Source organism: Halichoerus grypus, chromosome 7 (assembly GCF_964656455.1).
Source record: "Halichoerus grypus chromosome 7, mHalGry1.hap1.1, whole genome shotgun sequence".
NCBI lineage: Eukaryota > Metazoa > Chordata > Mammalia > Carnivora > Phocidae > Halichoerus > Halichoerus grypus.
Window position 1 is genome coordinate 107,646,712 of NC_135718.1, and position 21,541 is coordinate 107,668,252.

The window sequence follows — 21,541 nt, forward strand, 5'->3', positions numbered from 1 at the left end:
GTTATTTTTAGGGTGTATATTTTCTCTATACTGTATCTGTTGGCCTCAAGTAGCATGAGTTATTGCATAAATAGATCAAATGCATTATAAACCTAGATTAAAATCTTATGGGAAAGAGATACTGGGGGCTGGATGTCATCAAATCAGTATTAATACCACACTCTCAATCAAAACCAAAAATATATAACAAAGTATCAGAAGAAAAAAATGGCTTTCAGTTAAGGAAAATGGCTATAGTGTGCATTCTGCTTTTATATAAACAATTAATAGCTGTGGCATATTCTGAATATTTGTATGTGAAATTAAAATCCTTTCAAATTGACTTTAATTTCTCTTGAAGACTTTAGGACTTAGCAATTTTCTGTATACTTTTAGTAAGCTTTTCTCTGATTTTGTGATTTGTATCTATTTACAGGAAGCAAAAAATTATTCCATATTCAGTGCCTTCTCTGTGTTTATTATTATTATTTTTTAATGTGAGAGAATGTTTTTAAATTATCCAGCCGTTTGTGGACCACTTGCTTCCTTATCCAAGGTCCAGCTCTGTTTCTCTCCATTTGTAAGGGTCCTCTTTTACTCCCTCTCATGAATTATGTGTTAGAGGATAACTTAAGTGGAGAAGTTCGAGAGCCACCACAGACAGTGGACATCTGTCTTCATACATTTTCATGTAGTCTCTAAAAAAGGTTGCTGCCCTTTCCATTTTTGCACAGACCGTTGTGGGGTTGAGAGAGGCCACACTATTCTAGTGAGCTAAATAGTAGAGATAGCCGCTGTCAAAAGGATCTGTCATGGCTCTTTACAGCTCCTGGGAACAAGTTAGCTCAATGTGGCTATAAGCACAGTGAAGGGATGTGGCCCTTTTGTGTTAAAGCTTGACCTGCTCATTCCAGTTTTCGACAGGGCCTGTGTGGTGATTTACAAGTCTGTGTGGGATGAGCAGTAAGTTGTAAGGAATAGTTTCATTACTGCTCTTGGCTATCGGAAACCAAATTACAAAGTGCATTCTCCACCCAGTAGGAAACAAGAGACTGTTTGTCTTAGTGCAGAATCCATTATTTAAGCACACTGTTTATAAGAGGACTTGATGACTGTGAGAATGAGGACATAATGCTCTCTCCAATTAGCACTGTTCATGTTGTATTACACACAGCTTAGATTTTTCTCTTGTCTTTTATCCTTCATGGAGCATGTGAAGGGACTGCCATGATATGTGTGTGTTATGTGTGTGTATGATTGCTAGATAGATAGATGATTGATAGATAGATAGTTAGATAGATGGATAGATATTAGGTTGGACGTTTGGCCTGAGTGTATTTCTCCACGTCAGAAACAGTCAGATGTCATTAATCTAGTGCTGGTATTTTACTAATCTAAAATGAAAGAAGCTATTTTATTAACCAAACTAACCTTTATAAAACTCACTACCATGCCTTAGAAAGAGAAAATATTAGAAGGAAACACATATTCCTTTTCCTCTCCTGAATACAGTTATAAGATTATGCAGGTTTATACTTTACATGGTCGAGAAAAGCAATTATAAGCAATTGTGTGACAAAAGACAGTATTTAAATGGGAATAGAAGGGGTGGAGCGAAATGAGTGGCATAAGGAAAGAAGCTCTCATATGGATATGAAATAATTCTCCTTTGACCAGTGTTTTCTTGAGGCAGACCCCTTTTCTCTCCTGATGGCTTTTCCTTGATATTAATTTCTTTAAAATATTTTTTCATGAAATATATATACATTTCTCTCTCCATAGAAATACAGTTTTTATACTAAATTTTCAAAGGTAAAGAGCTTTGCAATATAGCGATGACATTTGTCTAATAAAAGGTTGGCTATAGTTGATTAAAACTTTTGTCTCTTTCAAAGGAGTTGCTCTTTCTTCTTTCTCGCTGCAGTTTCTTTCTACCTCTTAGATATAATTTTGTGTTTTGTATCCCAGTTAAAACTGTAAGAATGAAATCTTTTCAAACAAAAGACAGACCAAGAGCAAGGGCTTGAGGCTGGACATCTAAAACGTTCTGAGTTGTCAGATTAATTGTTTACTTGTAAAAGTTACCTGATTATTCACTCAAAACTCTGAGAATCCTTTTATGTATACAAGATGGATGTATTTCCCCTTCTGCTTCATTCTTGACCTTCACTGGCCTCTAGTGAGAAAAAGTGTTACAGTCTGGCTTTGTTCTTTCTGTTCTCTCCTGTTCTTTCATGCTCTCTAGTGGTTGTTCATGGCGGTTCTTGTTTTTAATTCCCTGTACATTGGTTTTAGTAAAGGAGTAGTTGATTATTGTGAAGTAAATTTCACCAGATTCTTATACTTGAGTTGTGTAAATTTCCTTAAAATATCTAGTTTTTAGTGAAGAGAGGGGAAAAAATGATTATGTTCTGTTGTTTACTGTGAACAATGATTCAAAAAAAAAAATGAGTCGTGACTCAGCAATATGACTCCTCTTATAGTTGCCTTTCTTCTTCTTCCTTTTTTTTTTTTAGTGCTTATTGGGATTCAGTCTACCAGATTCCACATTTAATTATGGGTATGATCTCAGCTTGTGTTTGGAAGCCTTAAGCATTGCCGGTGATAATACTTTCTTTGTACATACTTGACAAGTAAGAGAGATTTAGTGAATCAGTCATTAAAATTCAGATGGTCTTTATCTTCTCTAGTGTCCTCCATGCCCCTACTCAGACTTTACCATTCAGTTGAATTCGGAGTACTATGAAGTTAAAAACTAGAGAGGGAACCAGTGAGGAGTTCTTATGAATAATTTGACTCTATAGAGATTCCATATTTCTGTCATTCTCAGGTTTACAGTATTTTAGGAGTAAATGAATTGCTGAAGCAGCAACTTGAAAAGTTATTTTAAGTTAGTGCAGTGCTATTCTTTGAAGAAGAAAAAGCTACCTTGTTCTGCTTGCTCTTTCTTATGTCAGGCTTTCTAAAGTAAGCAACTTAAACTGCCAGGATCAAGCAAGTGTCATTCAGGATCAGGTGTCACATAGGACAGCCAACCTGTTGGACGAGTTGCTAACTCTGATGTCTTGCATCTAATTCCAAAGACTGTGGAGTGCCTTTGAAAAAATGTTAACAGCACTTTTACATAGTTAACTATTCATAGACAATACCTTTAGTTAATGTGAAGACTAGAAAAACTGGATATTCTTCTACTCTTTAATATTCTAGTTGGTAACTTTTTTGTTAAATTATACTTCAAATGGGTGGTGTGTAGTGTAGTTGATTTGAGTTCTCGTCTGTTGGGTCAGATAGGAGAAAGTAAGATGTTTGGGTCTCTACTTCTACAACTCCTGTTGCCAGAAACACATAGAATATAAAATAATTTATTTCCTTTTTTTTTTTTTTAAAAAAAAGGAATGATATGTCAAAGTGAGTGCAAGAAGAGCCAGAAAAAAAATCTAGCCTGTGTGAATATATAGAAAGAAATGGGTTTGGGGCGCCTGGGTGGCTCAGTTGGTTAAGCGACTGCCTTCGGCTCAGGTCATGATCCTGGAGTCCCTGGATCGAGTCCCGCATCGGGCTCCCTGCTTGGCAGGGAGCCTGCTTCTCCCTCTGACCCTCCCCCCTCTCATGTGCTCTCTCTCTCTCTCATTCTCTCTGTCTCAAATAAATAAATAAAAAATCTTTAAAAAAAAAAAAAAGAAAGAAATGGGTTTGTTCAGTCAAAGAACAGGACAAGGTATGATAAGTCTCTTAACAGGGAATGATAATCATCTTTTGCATACCAAGAGCTTGTTGTAAAGAGCTCATTTCTAAGAGTTAGCTCAGTATGATCATACAATATTTCTTATTAACATTTTCTCAAAGTATAAGAAATAATCATTCAAAGAAAGGTAACAGATTAATTGTTTTCTTCATGTGGTTAGAGGAATAGCATCACATAGTAGTTGGTCTCATTTTTGTGAGTCACCATTACACAGCTGAAATTCAAGACGAGTTTTAATGAATTAAAGTCTTTATTTTATCTTCTATAGAATTTGCTTACATACACCGTGAGATTTTCCTTGAAGCATTTTGCCTCCACTTGAATGAAGTTCGGTGAAACAGCACAGTAGTTTCCTGAAACAATAAATGTCACTCTATTTTACCAGTACTATTATTTTGATTGTATATATTTGCATAGCTACAATTGCTAAAATTTTGAAATACATTTTTAGTCATTTTCTTCATTTCCTTCCCTTACAAATGTAGCACTCAGTATTTATATTTGTTGATGGTCAATCTCTAAAGGTAAATTTTCAAAAAAGTAGTTTATTTTTTTCAATTGGACCTGGTGTCAACCATTTTTATTAACAAAACCAAAAACATGGTATAAAGAAAAAAATCCTAGGAGTTACTGCTGTCATTACAGGAATGAAAACTAATCTCCCTTAGAAACATTTTTTAGCTAATACAAAACCAAAATATACTATGCAGAGGGAATTTATTGTAATGAGAAAGGCAGCAGCCTAGTGGACCTAGATTTGTTTGTCACCGGTGCCTCAGTGGAACTGTTTAGGTAAACCCATGATGACACCACTTTATTTCAGGGGTGTTTTTTTGGGGGGTGGGGTGGGGTGTTTTGTTTTCATTTTTTTTAAAGATTTTATTTTACTTATTTTAGAGAGAAAGAGACAGTATAAGCAGGGGGAAGGGCAGAGGGAGAGGGAGAGAGGGAATCCTAAGCAGACTCCACACCCAGTGCAGAACCTGACGTGGGGCTCAATCTCACGACCCTAAGATCATGACCTGAGCTGAAACAAAAGTCAGACACTTAACTGACTGAGCCGCTCAGGCGACCCTATTTTGTTTTTAAATGGAAGGGTATTTAAAATCAGAACTCAGGCTTTTGTCTGGTCCTTTAAAAGGAAGATCCAACCAATTATTTACCAGTTGTTGTTTTATTTGTTGTTGTTTTATTTTCAGAAACATGTTCCTGTGAGCAAACTGCAAAATGTATTTGACAATGAAATTTTAATTAACAAGAAATAGTGAGCTTCAGGGTATGACTATTTTATTGCTACAAAGTACAGTAATTTATGACAGTTTCCCACTAGGTTTCTCCCAGCGTCAGAAATTATAATCCCATTTCATTTTGCTTAGTTCTTAAATATTTAAAGATAGACTTTTTATTTCTCTTTTCCCCTGTCAAACCCATGTTACAGGAGAATAGAAACTGTTTTAACGTTCTTCAGTTTAATCCAGATGTTGCTTATGTTACATTTTTCTCTGACAATCTGAAAAAAGAAAATTTTATTTTATTTTTTTATTTGAGTATAGTTGACATACAATATTATATTAGTTTCAGGTGTACAACATAGTGACTCAACTTCTCTATGTGTTATACTATGCTCACCACAAGTGTAACTACCGTCTCTCATCATACAACCTATTACAGTATCATTGACTGTGTTCGTTATGCTGTGCCTTTTATTTCTGTGACTTATTCATTCTGTCACTGGAAGCCTGTATCTCCCATTCCCCTTCACCCATTTTCCCCATACTCCCTTCTCCCCTCTGCTGTGGTAATCATCAGTTTGTTCCCTATATTTATAGGTCAGATTCCGCTTTTCATTTGCTTATTCATTTGTTTTGTTTGAAAAGAGAAATTTTAAATTTTTATTATCCAGTGATTATATATAACAAACTCCTACACATCAGTGAGAAAAAGGTCAGACTTGAATGCCCATTTTACAAAAGAAGCGAACCAGATGGCCATTCAGCGTACAGAAAGATACTCGGTTTTATTAGTTATCAGGGAAATGCAAATTTAAACCAAAATGGAATTCCGTAGCCATCAGAATGTCTAAAATAAGAAAAATAGAAAACACCAAATGTTGACAAGAATCTAGAACAAAAGGAATTTTTATACTGCTGATGGAAGTATAAATTTTATAACTATTTTGGAGCACTGTTTGACAATATCTAGTAAAGCTGAACAATGCTCCATGACTCAGCAAGTCCAGACTTATTTATGTACCAAAAGAATGCATAAATAGGCCCACCCAAAAACCTGTACAAAAATGTTCATAATAGCACCATTTAAAACAGCTAAAAATCAGAAACTACCCAAATGTTCATCAGCAGAATGGATAGAATGGTTTGCTTACACAATGGAATTCTCTACAACATTGGCAAAGAATAAACTACTGCTTCATGCAACAGAATAAATCTCACAAATGTATGTTGAGCATAAAAAGTCTCAAAAGAATATATACACTGTATGATTCCATTTATATATAGTTCAAACTCATCGGAGGTGATCAAGTCAGGGTGGTGATTATCTGTATGGGGTAATGACTGGAAAGGGTATATAAAGGAGGCATTTGGTTGCTGGCAATGTTCTGTTTTGTCTTATTTTGTTTAATCCCGATGCTGGTTATTGGGATGAGTTACATTTGAGAAAATTTATTGACCTGTATACTCATTATTTATACACTTTTCTGAGTGTATCTTATACTTCAGCAAAGTGTTTGAGAAAAGGTATTTCTATAATTTCTCCATCTTGATTTTAAAAAATCCAAAAAACAAAACCAGAAAACTAAGCAAACTTCTAAGATGTTGATATTCTTTGAAAGTCCTTTTTGTTTATGTAGGGGTTGAGGAATGATGCCATGTTTATTTTCATATTGAAAGTTGTCTAGTCTGTGTGTACTGTAAAGGACTTTACATTTTGGGTCATTTAAAGGATTAGATGGTGAAGGTATCTGAGAGACCAGACTTGCATATATATTTTCAAAATAAAATTGCACTATGTAAATCATAGATTTTTTTTGCAAGCTCTGAGTGTACCATATAAAACACTAATTTTCATATGTCATACCTCAATTTTAAAAATATTTTATAATAAGGAAGGGGGAGGATAGTGGAGTAGGAGGATCTTGAGCTCATTTCCTCCCATGGACACACCAAGGATACAACTACATATAAAGTAACTCACTCTGAAAATGACCTGAAAACTAGCAGAACAGCTCTTCCACAGATATAGAATAAAAGCCACATTGGGAATGGTAGGAGGGGCAGAAACACAGGAACCAAATCCCTGGCACAGTGACCCACAAGTTGGGGGATATCACAGGCATAGAATGTCCTCCCTGAGAAGTGAGGGGATCGAGCCCCATATCGGGCACCCCCAACCCTGAGAATCTGCACCAAGAAGATGAGCTCCCACAGTGTTTGCCTTTGAAAATTATTGGAGTTTAACTCCAGAAGAGCCAGAGGACTATAGGAAACTAAGACTCTACTCTTAAAGCGCCAGCACATTATATCACCTGGTTCAAGACCCAGCACAGAGGTGGCAGTTGGAAAAGCACCTGGGTTATACATGAAGATTTATTGACTAATTTTAGGGCATGTGCTGGAAATAAGGGTTCTATAGGAACTTTCTCCAGGAATAGAAATGCTGGTGGGTACCATTTCTCTTGCCCCCTCTTAGCCTAGCTGGCTGGATGCTGGCAGGAGTCAGTTCTGACACTCTTCATCTACTTTTACTAGCGCCACTCGCCCTGCTCTGGCATTCCCCTGTGGACCTGCCCCACCCAACCTGTCTGCCCTGGCAGATGCCCCTCCAAAGTGACTCCAACCCTTCCACACCTAGCGGGCAGCCTCAGTCGGGACCAATGTCCCCCCACAATGATTACCTACTACTCCTACCCAGTGCGGTACGGGCCAACCTCACCCACTAGTACACCTGCAACATGTGCAGCTGGCTGAGAGTCCAGCCCTGCATACCAGCACACCCACAGCTGTCCCGGCTCAATCACAATAGGAGGCTTCTTGCAGCCCACACAGGGGACACCCCTGGAATTCCTACTTCTGATGATTGGGGGCAGGATGCCCTTCTATATAAGGCCACTAGTTTTAAGACCAGGAGACATAGCCGATCTACCTAATATGTAGAAACGCAGAGAATCGGGATGCCTGGGTGGCTCAGTCGGTTAAGCCTCTACCTTCGGCTCAGGTCATGATCCCAGGGTCCTGGGATCGAGTCCCACATCGGGCTCCTTGCTCAGCAAGGAGCCTGCTTCTCCCTCTGCCTGCCTCTGTCTCTCTCTCTGATAAATAAATAAAAATCTTAAAAAAAAAAAAAAAAGAAATGCAGAGAATCAGCTAAAATAAAGAGAGGAATATGTTCCAAAGGAAAGAAAAAGACAAAACCTCAGAAAAATAACTAAACAAAACTGAGGTAAGAAGTCTGTCTAATAAGGGGTTCAAGGTAATGGCCATAAAGATTCTTATCGAAATTGAGGGAAGAATGGATGAACTCAGTGAGAACTTCATCAAAAAGAGAAAAAAATATTTAAAAATAATCAGCTGAAAAAATAACTGAAATGAAAAATAAACTTGAGGGAATCTGCTGCAGATTAGAGGATGCAGAGGATACAGATTAGAGGATGCAGATCATCAATCTGGAAGTCAGGGTAGTGGTGATCACCCAAGCTGAACAAAAACAACAAAAAAGAATTTTAAAAAATGAGGATAGGTTAAAGGATCTCTGGGAAACAGAATCAAACATACAAACATTTGCCTTATAGGGTTTCCTCCCAGAAGGAGAAAAGAGAGAGAAAATGGGGCAGAAAACTTATTTGAAAAAATAATAGCTGACAACTTACCTAACCTGGGGAAGGAAAGAGACATCCAGGTCCAGGAAACACAGCCCCCAACCAGATGAACCCAAGGAAGTTCAAGCCAATATAAATAATGATGAAACTGTCAAAAATTAAAGAGAGAATCTTAAAAGCAGCAAGATAAAAGCAAATAATTATGTACAAGAGAATCTTAAAAGCAGCAAGAGGAAAGCAAATGGTTACATTTGCTATACAAGCCCATAGGCTATCACCTGATTTTTCAACAGAAACTTTGTAGGCCAGAAGAAGGTGGCTACTAACCAGGAGTATGATACCCAGCAAGGTTATCATTCAGAATTAAAGGAGAGAGAGTTTCCCAGGCAAACAAAAGTTAAAGGAGTTCATCACCACAAAACTGGACTTACAAGAAATGTGAAAAGGACTTCTTTAAGCAAAAAAGAAAAGTCCGTAACTATAAATAAGAAAATTATCAAAGGAAAAGATTTCACTAGTAAAAGCAAATCTACAGTAAAGGTAGTAAGTAGATCAGACTTATAAAGCTAATATGAAGATTAAAATATTAAAAGACAAAAGTTACTAAGATCAATTATATCTACTAAAATTAGTTAAGGGATACACAAAATAAAAAATGTATAATATAGCATGCATAAAATGTGGAGGGGAGTAGTAAAAATGTGGTGCTTTTAGAATGTGTTCAAACTTAAGCAGCCATCAACTTAACATAGACTGCTGTACGTATACATAGGATGTTACATATGAACCTCATGGTAACCACAAATCAAAACCCTATAATAGATACACACACAAAAAAGAGCATGGAATCTAAGCATAATACTAAGAAAGTCATCAAATCACAAGGGAAGAGGGCAAGAGAAGAAGATAGGAACAAAGAACTACAAAAAAAAATCAGAAAACAATGAACAAAATGGCAATCAGTACATACCTATCAATAATTACATTAAATATAAATGGACTAACTGCTCCAATCAAAAGACATAGGGTAGCTGAATGGATTAAAAAAAAAAAAGACATATCTATATGCTGCCTACAAGACACTAACCTCAAACCTAATGGCACAGACTGAAAGTGAAGGGATGGAAAATGATGTTTCATGCAAATAGATGGAGAAAAAAAGCTAGAGTAGCAATATTTGTATCAGACAAAACAGACTTTAAGGAAGACTGTAATAAATAACAAAGAAGGATATTACATAATGGTAAAGGGATCAATTAAGAAAGAGGATGTAACAATTGTAAATATCTATGCACTCAACACTAGAGCACTTAAATACATGAAGCAAATATTAACAGATATAAAGGGGGAAATTGAAAGTAATACAGTAATAGTAGGGGACTGCACCCCACTTACATCAATGGATAGATCATCCGGACAGAAAATCAATATGGAAACAGTGGCTTTGATCAACACAGTAGACCAGACAGACTTAATGGATATATACAAATCATTCCATCCAAAAATAACAGAGTACACATGCTTCTCAAGTGCACATAGAACATTCTCCAGGATGGATCACATGTTAGGCCACAAAACAAATCTCAGTAAACTTAAGAAGATTGAAATAATATCAGGCCTCTTTTCTGACCACAATGGTATGAAACTAAAAATCAATTAGAAGAAAAAAATTGGAAAAAACCACAAACACATGGAGGCTAAACAACCCATGGGTCAACAAGGAAGTCAAAGAGCAAATATAAATAAATAAATAAATAAATAACTGGAGACAAATGAAAATGGAAACACAACAGTTCAAAAACTTTGAGATGTAGGAAAAGGAGTTCTTAGAGGGAAGTTTATAGACTACTTCAAGATAATAGAAAGATCTCAAACAATCTAACCTTATACCTAAAGGAACTAGAAAAAGAGCAAACAAAGCTCAAGTTAGTAGAAGGAAGAAAATAATGTAGTTCAGAAATAAATGAGATAGAGACTGAAAAAATTAGAAAAGACCAATGAAACTAAGAGCTGGTTCTTTGAAAAGAAAAACAAAATTGATAAACCTTTAGCCAGAATCATCAAGAAAAAAGAATAGACTCAAATAAAATCACAGATGAAAGAGGACAAATTACAACTGACATCACACAAATACAAATGATTAGAAGAGATTACTATGAAGAATTATATACCAACAAATAGGATAACCTAGAAGAAATGAATAAATTCCTAGAAACATACAATCTCCCCAGACTGAGTCAGGAAGAAATAGAAAATCTGAACAGATAGATTACTTATAACAAAATTGAATCAGTAATCAAAAAATTTCCAACAAACAAAAGTCCAGGATCAAATGGCTTCACAGGTGAATTCTACAAGACATTTAAAGAAGAATTAATATTTATCCTTCTCAGACTGTTACAAAAAAATAGAAGAGGAAGAAAGGCTTCCAGATTTATTCACAAGGCCAGCATTAACCCTGATACCAAAACCAGACAGACACTACAAAAAAATTGCAGGCCAGTATCCCTGATGAGCACAGATGCAAAAATCTTCAACAAAATATTAACAAACCAAATTCAACAATACATTAAAAGGATCATTCACTAGGATCAAGTGGGGTTCATTGCAGGGATTCAAGGATCATTCAGTATCCACAAGTCAATCAACATGATATACTACACTAACAAAATGAACGATAAAAATCATATGGTCATCTCAATAGAGAAAACACATTTGATAAAATTCAACATCCGTTCATATAAAAACTATCAACAAATTGGGTTTAGACGGAACATACTTCAATATAATAAAGACATATGTGACAAACCCACAGCTGACATTATACTTAATGGTAAAAAGCCGAAAGCTTTTACTCTTGAGATCAGGAACAAGACAAGGATGTCCACTATCTCCTCTTTATGTTGAATATACTGGAAGTCCTACCCACAGCAAGCAAACAAGAAACAGAAATAAAAGACAGCCAAACTGGTAAGAAAGAAGTAAAACTGCCACTATTTGCAGCTGACATGATGCTATAGAAAACCCTAAGACTCCACCAAAAAAACCTATTAGAAGTAATAAATGAATTCAGTAAAATTGCAGAATACAAAATTAATATACAGAAATCTGTTGCATTTCTATACACTAATAGACTAGTAGAAAGAGAAATTAAGAAAACAGTTCCACTTACAATTGTATTATAAAGAATAAAAGACCCAGGAATAAATTTAACCAAGGAGGTACAAGACCTATACTCTGAAAACTGTCAGACATTGATGAAAGAAATTGAGATGACAGAAACAAATGGAAGGATATTCCACATTCATAGATTGGAAGAATTAATATTATAAAAATATCCATATTACCCAAACCAATCTATAGATTCAACGCAATCCCTATCAGAATACCAATAGTATTTTTCACAGAACAAAAATGAACAGCCCTTGAATAGCCAAAGCAATCTGGAGAAAGAAGAACAAAGCTGAAGGTATCACACTCCCAGATTTCAAATTATACTATAAAGCTGTAGTAATCAAAACAGTATGATACTGGCTCAAAAGTAGACATGTAGATTATTGGAACAGAATAGAGAGCCCAGAAATAAACCCACACTTACGTGGTCAGTTAATCTATGACAAAGGAGGCAAGAACACACAATGGGGAAAACACAGTTTCTTCAGTGAATGGTGTTGGGAAAACTACATTCAAAAGCTACATGCAAAAGCTTGAAACTGGACCACTTTCTTATACTATATACAAAAATGTAAGACATGAGATCATTAAAAGTCCTAAAAGAAAACATAAGCAGTAAACTCTTGGGCAGCAGTCTTAGCTGTACTTCTATGGATCTGTCTCTTCAGGCAAGGGAAGCAAAAGCAAAGATTTATAGTTGGGACTACATCAAACTAAAAACCTTTTACACAGCGAAGGAAACCATCAACAATACTAAAAGGAGGGGCACCTGGCTTGTTCAGTTGGGAAAGCATGCAACTCTTGATCTCAGGGTTGTAAGTTCGAGCCCCATGTTGGATATAGAGATCACTTAAAAAAAAAATCTTTAAAAAAATACAAAAAGGAAATCTGAGTGAGAGAAGATATTTACAAATGAAACTTGATAAGGGGTTAATATTCAAAATAAATAAATACTATCTTCTAGAAACCATCTATGGGCCTCATTCCCACGACACTCTCAAAATATGACAGCTTACTTCTTCAAAGCCAGTGAGAGAATTTTACTCCAGTCTGCAGTGATGGAGTTCAATATAACGTCACATAATCATGAGAGTGAATATACCATCATCTTTGCCATATAATGTAACCTAATCAAGTGTGGCTGTCCATCATATTAAGAGATCCTAGGCCCCACCTACACCCAAGGGTAGGGGATTATACTAGAATGTGGGTACCATACATACCCACATATTAAGCACCAAGCCTGTGTACAAGATTCTTGTGTTTTTTTCCTCCCTCACAGTTGCATGCAAATTGTTCCATTGAAGTTAATGATATTCCAATTCTAGCATGGTTAACAATTCTCATCTTGGGGTACCTGGGTGGTTCAGTCATTTAGGCATCTGCCTTCGGCTCAGGTCATGATCCCAGAGTCCTAGGGTTGAGCCCCACATATGAACTCCCTGCTCCTCCCTCTCCCTCTGCCTGCCACTCTCCCTGCTTGTGCTCTCTCTCTCTGTCAAATAAATAAAATCTTAAAAAAATTTCTCATCTTTATTTCAATTAAATTATATTAAATTATATTAGTTTTATGAGGCCTGTGTTTTTTTCTTATATCAGCATTTTTATATTCAGTTTGCCAGCCATTTTTAATAAAATAGAAAACACAAGTGTTTAATTGTGCTAATGCCAAATTAACTGTTGATGAACATGTGACCCCACCTCCTATTCATCAGCAACTGATGAATAACAGTCCTGAATTTAAAAAAAAAAAAAACAATTAAAAAGTTAAAGACCTACCCATTCTCAAATTATTTTTTTAAAGATTTTATTTATTTGAGGGGCACCTGGGTGGCTCAGTCATTAAGCGTCTGCCTTCGGCTCAGGTCATGATCCCAGGGTCCTGGGATCGAGCCCTGCATCGGGCTCCCTGCTCAGGCAGAGAGCCTGCTTCTCCCTCCCCTACTCCCCCTGCTTGTGTTCCTGCTCTCGCTATCTCTCTCTCTGTCAAATAAATAAATAAAATCTTAAAAAAAAAAAGATTTTATTTATTTGAGAGAAAGAGAGAGCATGAGAAGGGGCAGAAGGTGAGGCAGACTCCTCGTTGAGCAGGGAGCACGGCTTGAGGCTCAATCCTGGGACCCTGGGATCATGACCTGAGCCTAAGGCAGAAGCTTAACCAACTGAGCCCCTCAGGCGCCCCTTTTCTCAAATTATTTTGCTGTCAAAGAAAGATCGGAACTCTTAAGTCTGCTAGGCCTATAAAGATGTTATATATTTTCACCATCGTGACAGTTTCCTGCCCATTTTCCATTCTGCCTTTCAATTACAGACCTTTACAAATGCCTTTCATTTAATGCCTCATAATTCTTGACAACCTGTGTCACTCATCTTTCTAGAATATTTACTTTTACTTATTTTTGTATTAGATTATGAACTAATAAGCCAATTACTCTTTGAATTCTGAATATGCTTGGTATGTTGCCATCTTAAATACTTAGCAGCAGAAATAGCTGTTCACAGGCTCAATGTATAATTTTAAGTCCTGGAAAGTATCTCTTACAAACACAGAAAAACAAAGACAGTTAATAGAATTTCTAGTGAAAAATTCTATATAAATAAAGGTAGAAAGGTTAGGGGAGCCTGGGTGGCTCAGTCAGTTAAGCGTCTGCCTTCGGCTCAGGTCATGATCTCAGGGTCCTGGGATCCAGCCCCACGTTGTCGGGCTCCCTGCTCAACGGGGAGCCTGCTTCTCCCTCTCCCTCTGCCTGCCACTTTGCCTAGTTGTGCTCTCTCTCTATCTCTCTGTCAAATAAATAAAATCTTTGAAAAGGTAGAAAGGTTAAACCATATGCAGATATTTAAGGGTCACAGTAGATAAGAAGTCAGTATGTAATGCCTTATTATGGTTAAGAAAGCAGTGGTGATACTTACATGCATAATATAAGCATTAAATATTTAAGAGATGTTAAGTAACTTTCTGTTTTAGTTTACAGTCCCTATTAGAGCATTGTGGTCTTTTCTGTGTACCATATCTAAGAAATTTTGGACATGTTTTTGGGATGGAAAGGCTAGAAAATAAGATTCTGAAGAAAACTTAAAGACACTGAGGTGGTTCATCATGAAGAACAGAAATACAGAACTTGTATAAAAACAGTATTTTTCACTAAATATTTTCCCTATCCATTAAGGGAGGAAAAAAGAGAATGTGGTAGTATGTAAAATCTGAATGACACAGAAAGAAGACATATACAGATTTTTGACTCTAAAACTGAGAGTCTTAGGATCTTCTTTGTGAGACATCATAAGTAAAATAAATTCATATGTTTCCTGAAGGCCAAAGAAGTTAATTGAATAAAGGCTCAAGTTCAGTGCTACCCTGATGATGCATAGTTTTATAATCTATTTTAATAATAGAATGTATTATTTGGGTCTATTTTATTTTATTTTTTTCCTAAGATTTTATTTATTTGAAAGAGAGTGAGAGAGCATGAGCAGAGGGAGGGGCAGAGGGAGAAGCAGGCTCCCCACTGAGCAGGGAGCCTGACATGGGACTCGATCCGGAGACTCCAGGATCATGACCTGAAGCCGAAGGCAGACGTTTAACTGACTAAGCCACCCAGGTGCCTTGGGTCTATTTTAAATCAAACCTTAATTTAAAAAAATAATAATAATAGCTGCTGCTTGTAAAACAAATTTAAATCAAGCCCAGGTGTAAAAGGTCTTCCTTCCCTTACACTCCAGGAATTGTTATTTTCTGCACATGTAACTACAATTAACAATTAGTATTTATCTTTCCAGATTCTGTGTGTGTGTGTGAGAGAGAGAGAGAATAGCACAGGAGTATAGATATTTTTTTCTGGGTGTTGTTTTCACCAGAATCAAACAATACATGTTGTAGTTCAATTTATGTTTTTCACTTCAGAATATACTGTACACTGTTTGTCTCAGTAAGGGTGGGCAAGGGTTTCTGAATAATCCCCTGAAAGCAACTAGTGGGATAAATAAAAATATTTTTAATCTATCTTCTTAAAAGCATCAAAAAGACACTTCTAAATAACGCAAAGATCAACAAAGAAATTGTAATGGAAGTTAGAAAATATTTTCAACTGAATGATGATAAAAATACTACATATCAAAACTTGTATGATTTAGCTAGAGGAGAACTTGAAGTTAGAAAAATAGCAGAGTAAAGAAAATAGAAGGTAGAAAAGAAAGGTAAGAATAGGAATTAACACAAACAATGAATCATGGAACACTACATCTAAAACTAATGATGTATGGTGATTAACATAACAATAAAAAAATTTTTAAAAAAGAATAGGAATTAAATCAAACATGCAGTAGAGAAAATCAGCAGTTAATTGAGAAGACCTAAAATTGAGAAATCTCGCAAAACTGATCAAGAAAAATATAATTATTATCAGGAATGGAAAAGGGTACATTGCTATTGAATTTGCATACAATAAAAGTATTTACAAGATATTATGAACAACTTTATGAAAATTAATTTTAAAATCAGTTGAAATAGTAAAACTTGTAGGAAAATACAACTTACTGAAACTGATACAAGAAGTAGTAGAATACTGGGGCACCTGGGTGGCTCAGTCAGTTAAGTGTCTTCTGTTCAGCTCAGGTCATGATCCCAGGGTCCTGGGATCAAGCCCCGAGTCCGGCTCCCTGCTCAGCAGGGCGTCTGCTTTTCCCCTCTCCCTCTTCTTCTCCCCCGGCTCATGCTCACGCTCCCGCTCACTTTCAAATAAATAAAATCATTATAAAAAAAGTAGTAGAATACCCCAATATTCTTATAACTATTACAGAAATTGAATCTGTGATTAAGATCTTATCCACGAAGAAGGCTTGTGCTTAGCATGCAGTCTGCTTAAGACTCTCTTACCCTCTCCCTCTGCCCCCTCCACCCTCCCAGCATCCCCCCACCCGCGCTCACATACTCTCTGAAATAAATCTCTCAAATAAAGAAATAAAATCTTTTAAAAAGTGAGATAGTCATGCAATAGAATACAGCAATGAAAATGAAGAAACGATAGTGACTTACAACATTAACAAATCTTAAAAACATAATCTTGAGTAAAAGAAACCAAATGCAAAAATACGTATGTTGTTTTTATACCATTTACGTAAAATTCAAGAGAAAACAAAACTATGTATTGAGGGATACACATTCAGGTTTTAAAACTGTAAATAGAAGCAAAGGATGTTTACTATAGAAGTCAGGGTTGTCATTATCTGCAAGGTGGAAGGAACTGGATTGGAATCAGGATAGGATATTTAGGATAATAGGGTATTATGAGTTACTGGCAATGTTCTAATTCTTGCTTTGGTGGTATTATAATTCATTAAACTCCATAGTTACGTTGGATGGTCTTTTCTGTAGGACATTATAAATGAAAAGAATATATTGAAGACCAATTCATTTTATTACATCTATACCTATAGATTTTTCAAGGCTGCATATTATTTCACTGTAGATTTATCTGTTTCCTTCCTTATGAACGCTTAGTGTTTTTAGTTTTTGCCATTACCAACTTTGTGTTAAACATTTTTGTACATATGTCTGTGTTCATTGTGCTGATACTTCTGTAGAATTGGTTCTTAGAAACAGAATCAAAGGTAGTTTGCATTTCATATTTTGATAGACACTGTAAAATAGCCTTACAAATTTGTTCAGGATGTCTTTTTTGCTATTTGAAGCTTTTAATTTTTATGATTTTCAGTCTGTCTCTCTTTTCCATTGTAATTTCTGGCTTTTGTGAGATGCTTAGAAAGGCCTTTTTCAATACAAGATTAGGTTCTTTATCTGGAATTTATTTTTGGTTTTGTGAAACGAGATTTTTTTCAACTGTATAGTCAGTTATCTCAACACTACTTATACTGACGAATCTATTCTTTCCACACTGATTTGAAAGGTATTCTTTATTACCAGCTAAATGTCTACATGTCTTTCTCTGGATTATTTTTCTGTTCCACAGATCTGTTGTTCTATTCCTACATCAATATCACAATGTTTTAATGACTATAGATTTTAATGTGTTTCTCTCTTAACTGATATAGCAAATTCCCTTTAATTAGTTCTTCCATTCAAAATGTGTTTGGCTTTATAACTCATGCATTTATTTTTCCATGTGAACTATAGAATCAAGTTGTTCCCCACTCCTAGCCAAAAAAAGAAAAATGTGTATTGACATTTCAACTATAATTACAGTGAACATGTAGATTATTTGGGGGAGAATTAGCTTTCATATATGTTTCTAAGTTTTATTTGTTTTTAACTTTATATGAGGGGCAAATATTATATATTCTTTTGGGACTTCTTCACTTAAATATTGTATTACTAATATCTTTCCATGTTGTTGCTATAGTTCATTTATTTGAGTACTGTATGATTTTTACATTGTTTGAAAATACTAAAAGAATTTAGAGTTTAGATTGAGTTTGATATTGGGGTTCAGTCTATCACTGAATGGTATTTGGTTTGTTGACAGAATTTTGCTATTAGTATCAGTGCCACTGTGAACATTCTTCTACATATTTTCTTTTACCTATTTGCAGGAGTTTCTCTTTGCTATATTTCTAGGAGTGGAACTTCTAGGTCTTAGGGGGTCCTAAATGGTCAACTTTAGCAAATAATGCCAAACCGACAATTTATATGAAACCTTCAGGAATCCACATTCTGCCCAATATTTGGTATTGTCAGAATTTAAAAATTTTTGTCATGTAATGAAAATAGTTGATGTGCATAATCGGATTACCAGTGATACTGAACATTTTTTCATAAGTCTGTAGCTATATATGTTAATGCTTCTATGAAATTATTTTTATCTCTTGCCCATTTTCCTATTGAATTGTGCTGTTTCTGTTAATATATAGGAGTTCTTTATATGTTCTTTTTCTGCATCATAAAGATGTTTATTTAAAAGTTTTCTTATTATAAAAGAACCATAAAGGATAGACACCAAATGATTTAATTAAGGCAAAGTCTCCAAATTAATGGATGATCTTGGCCAAAAATATAGGCTTCATGATTTTTAGTTTTCTTCCCAGTACATTCTTCCTATGTTCTTGATAGTAATCCTTTAACAGTTGTATTATGAATATATTCTCAAGTTTTTTAAGTTTATTATTATTTTTTTAATAATCTCTATACCCTACGTGGGGCTTGAACTCATGACCCTGAGATGATGAGTCACATGCTCTTCCAACTGAGCCAGCCAGGCTCCCCTATATTCTCAATTTGTAACTAGTCTTATACTTTCCTTTTTAAAGGTCATTGGATGAACAGAAGTTTATAATTTTATATAGATTGACCTATCAATATTTTATAGTTAATATTTCTTGTTTTTTATTTACAAAATCATTTCCTACCCCAAGGTCTCAAGATACTTTTTATTAGGAGTTTGAAATTTTTCTTCTTGACATTGAAGTCCTCAATCTACCAGGAGTTGATTTTTATACTTCTATACTTTTTTATGTATTGATGAACTTTTCTTGCTATATTTATTGAACAATCCTTCTTTTTCCCCATGGATCTCACAGCACCCTGTCATACATTTCATATTTTTTTCTGCATTTGTCTTAAATTTTTCTTATTAAGCTTTGTTGTTTTTTTAATGGATCTTTTTTCTCATTAATTTTTCTACTTGGTAATTGATGGTATGTATGGAAACTCTTAATTTCTGTATGTTTATCTTTATTTTAATTATCTTACTAAATCCTTCTGTTGTTTTTCAATTGATTCTCTTGGCCCCTGCTGCCATCCTCACTTAGGAATGTATCTTATTTTATGCAAATATTTATCATTTGTTTTTTTCTTTCAGATATCTGTATCCCTTCTTTCAGATATACCTATATCAGATATCTATATATTGCTTACCTTTTCTAACCACATTGACTGGAACCTCTTAGCAGTAACACATAACAAACCCTGGTGAACCCACATCCTGTTGAAAAATCAGAGATATGAAAAATCATATCTCTATGTTGCTCCTACCATTAATAAAAGTATTTTTAATGTTTTAAATTTGTACATAATATTGTTCTTGGTTACTGGTCCATATCCTTTATTAAGAAAGTTTCCATCTATTTAAAATATTCTAAGATTACTTATCAGAAGGGATCCTAGACATTGTCATTTGCCTTTTCAGCATCTCTTGCTATGATCATTGGGTTTTTATCTTTTAATCTATCATAATATTATCATATTAAGATGTTTATTCATTTCCTCCAAGTCGTAGATGTAAAGGCAAGAAACTTAAATCCAGCAAGTCATTGATAATATAAACATTATCCTTTTTAGTATTCTCTAAAACCCTTAGATTATTTAAGTGTTTTGTTATCCAGCATATTGACCTTTATGCTTATCATTTTACTCTGCTTATCCAATTGTATTTTATAAAACATCACTAATGAATTTCCCAAAATTTAAAGTTTTATTATTTGCAGAAAAACCCAGGGGTCTCTCTTCATGCTGACTAAATGCATCACTGCTGAAACCTAAGGATACATTTGAGGAATGCAAGACAATGACTTACTACCATAGGTGCTACACCATAGCCAGTTGATGATGTCTTTAGGTGAACTGTGAATGACTCTTAGAAATGGCAGCAGGACTTTGATGAGGCTTTGACTACCTTACTGTTGTTGAAGTAACTTTTCTCTGTCTTACGGCAGCGTCTGCTGCTCCAGGCCTCCAGATCTTATTAGCGTATGGGACCTTCATGAAGGAGAGAAAACAGGAAAAGAGAGATTTGTGTTTGTAATTTGGTGTAACTTTTCTTAAAGATAGTCCTACAAATTGAACCAATTTCAGGCCCTACAACCCCTGAGTCTGCTTTGAGTGTAAGCCAAGAGGCGGGGAAGCGGGGTGGTTTTGTTTTCCCAAGTTCTTGCCCCCAACTGTGCTATCACTGCTAGAAAGCTGCTCTCTAATAATACCATGGGGAGCCAATGGTTATTTTTGGTTACTTTCAGTAATGAAACAGTCCATTGAGTCTACTTCAATTTAAAATTCTGTCTCGTGTCCAAATTAACTCCCCTGCCACCACCCCAACTTGGAGTGGGAGATGCCCAGCTGATTTTTTCACTCCTTCCACCTCCTCCCTTCCTTTCCTGATTCTAATTCATTTGGTGTTGGAGCTGGGAAAGGGGAATGAAGAAAAGAGACAGGTTTTTACTTAGTTGGACATATGATCACAAGGCTCTAGGCTGCTCCTCGGCTGTATCTTGGTCAGTGTATTATTTTGCTATGGCTGCTGTACAAAGTACTAAACTAGGTGGCTTAAACAATGGAAATTTAATGTCTCAGTTCTGGAGACTGGACATCCAAGATCAAGGTATCCACAGTGTTGCTTCCTTCTGAGGGCTGTGAGAGAGAATCTGTTGCAGGCCTCAGGCATAGCTTCCGGTGATTTGCTGGCCATCTTTGACGTTCCTTGGCTTGTTGAAGCATTACCCTGATCTCTGCCTTCATTTTCACATGATATTCTCCCTGTATGAGTGCTTCTGTTTCCAGACTTCTTGATTTTATAAGGACACCAGTAATACTAGATTAGGATTCACTCTAATGACCTCCTCTTAACCAATCACAACTGCAATGCCCTATGTCCAAATAATGCCACATTGTAAGGTCCTGGGGATGAGTAGTTCAGCATATGTATTCTGGGGAGACACAGTTCACCCTATCATCCTCCTTCTCCTCTCCCTTGCCTTTCTCCAGTTAATGCACTGCCTAGGCTTTCTAACCTGGAATGAATTACTAGTCAGACACCCCCAGGCTTTATCAGTGATTCTTTGGTGCTTCTTCATTAGGTTGT

At 35.6% G+C, this 21,541-nt stretch overlaps 1 protein-coding gene across 9 annotated transcripts in view; it reads left to right on the plus strand.

The window, feature by feature from the left end:
- The window catches only part of RASAL2 (RAS protein activator like 2), a 359,574-nt gene that overhangs the window by 223,997 nt on the left and 114,036 nt on the right, over window positions 1-21,541 (plus strand). The gene's annotated exons all lie outside the window — the stretch shown is intronic.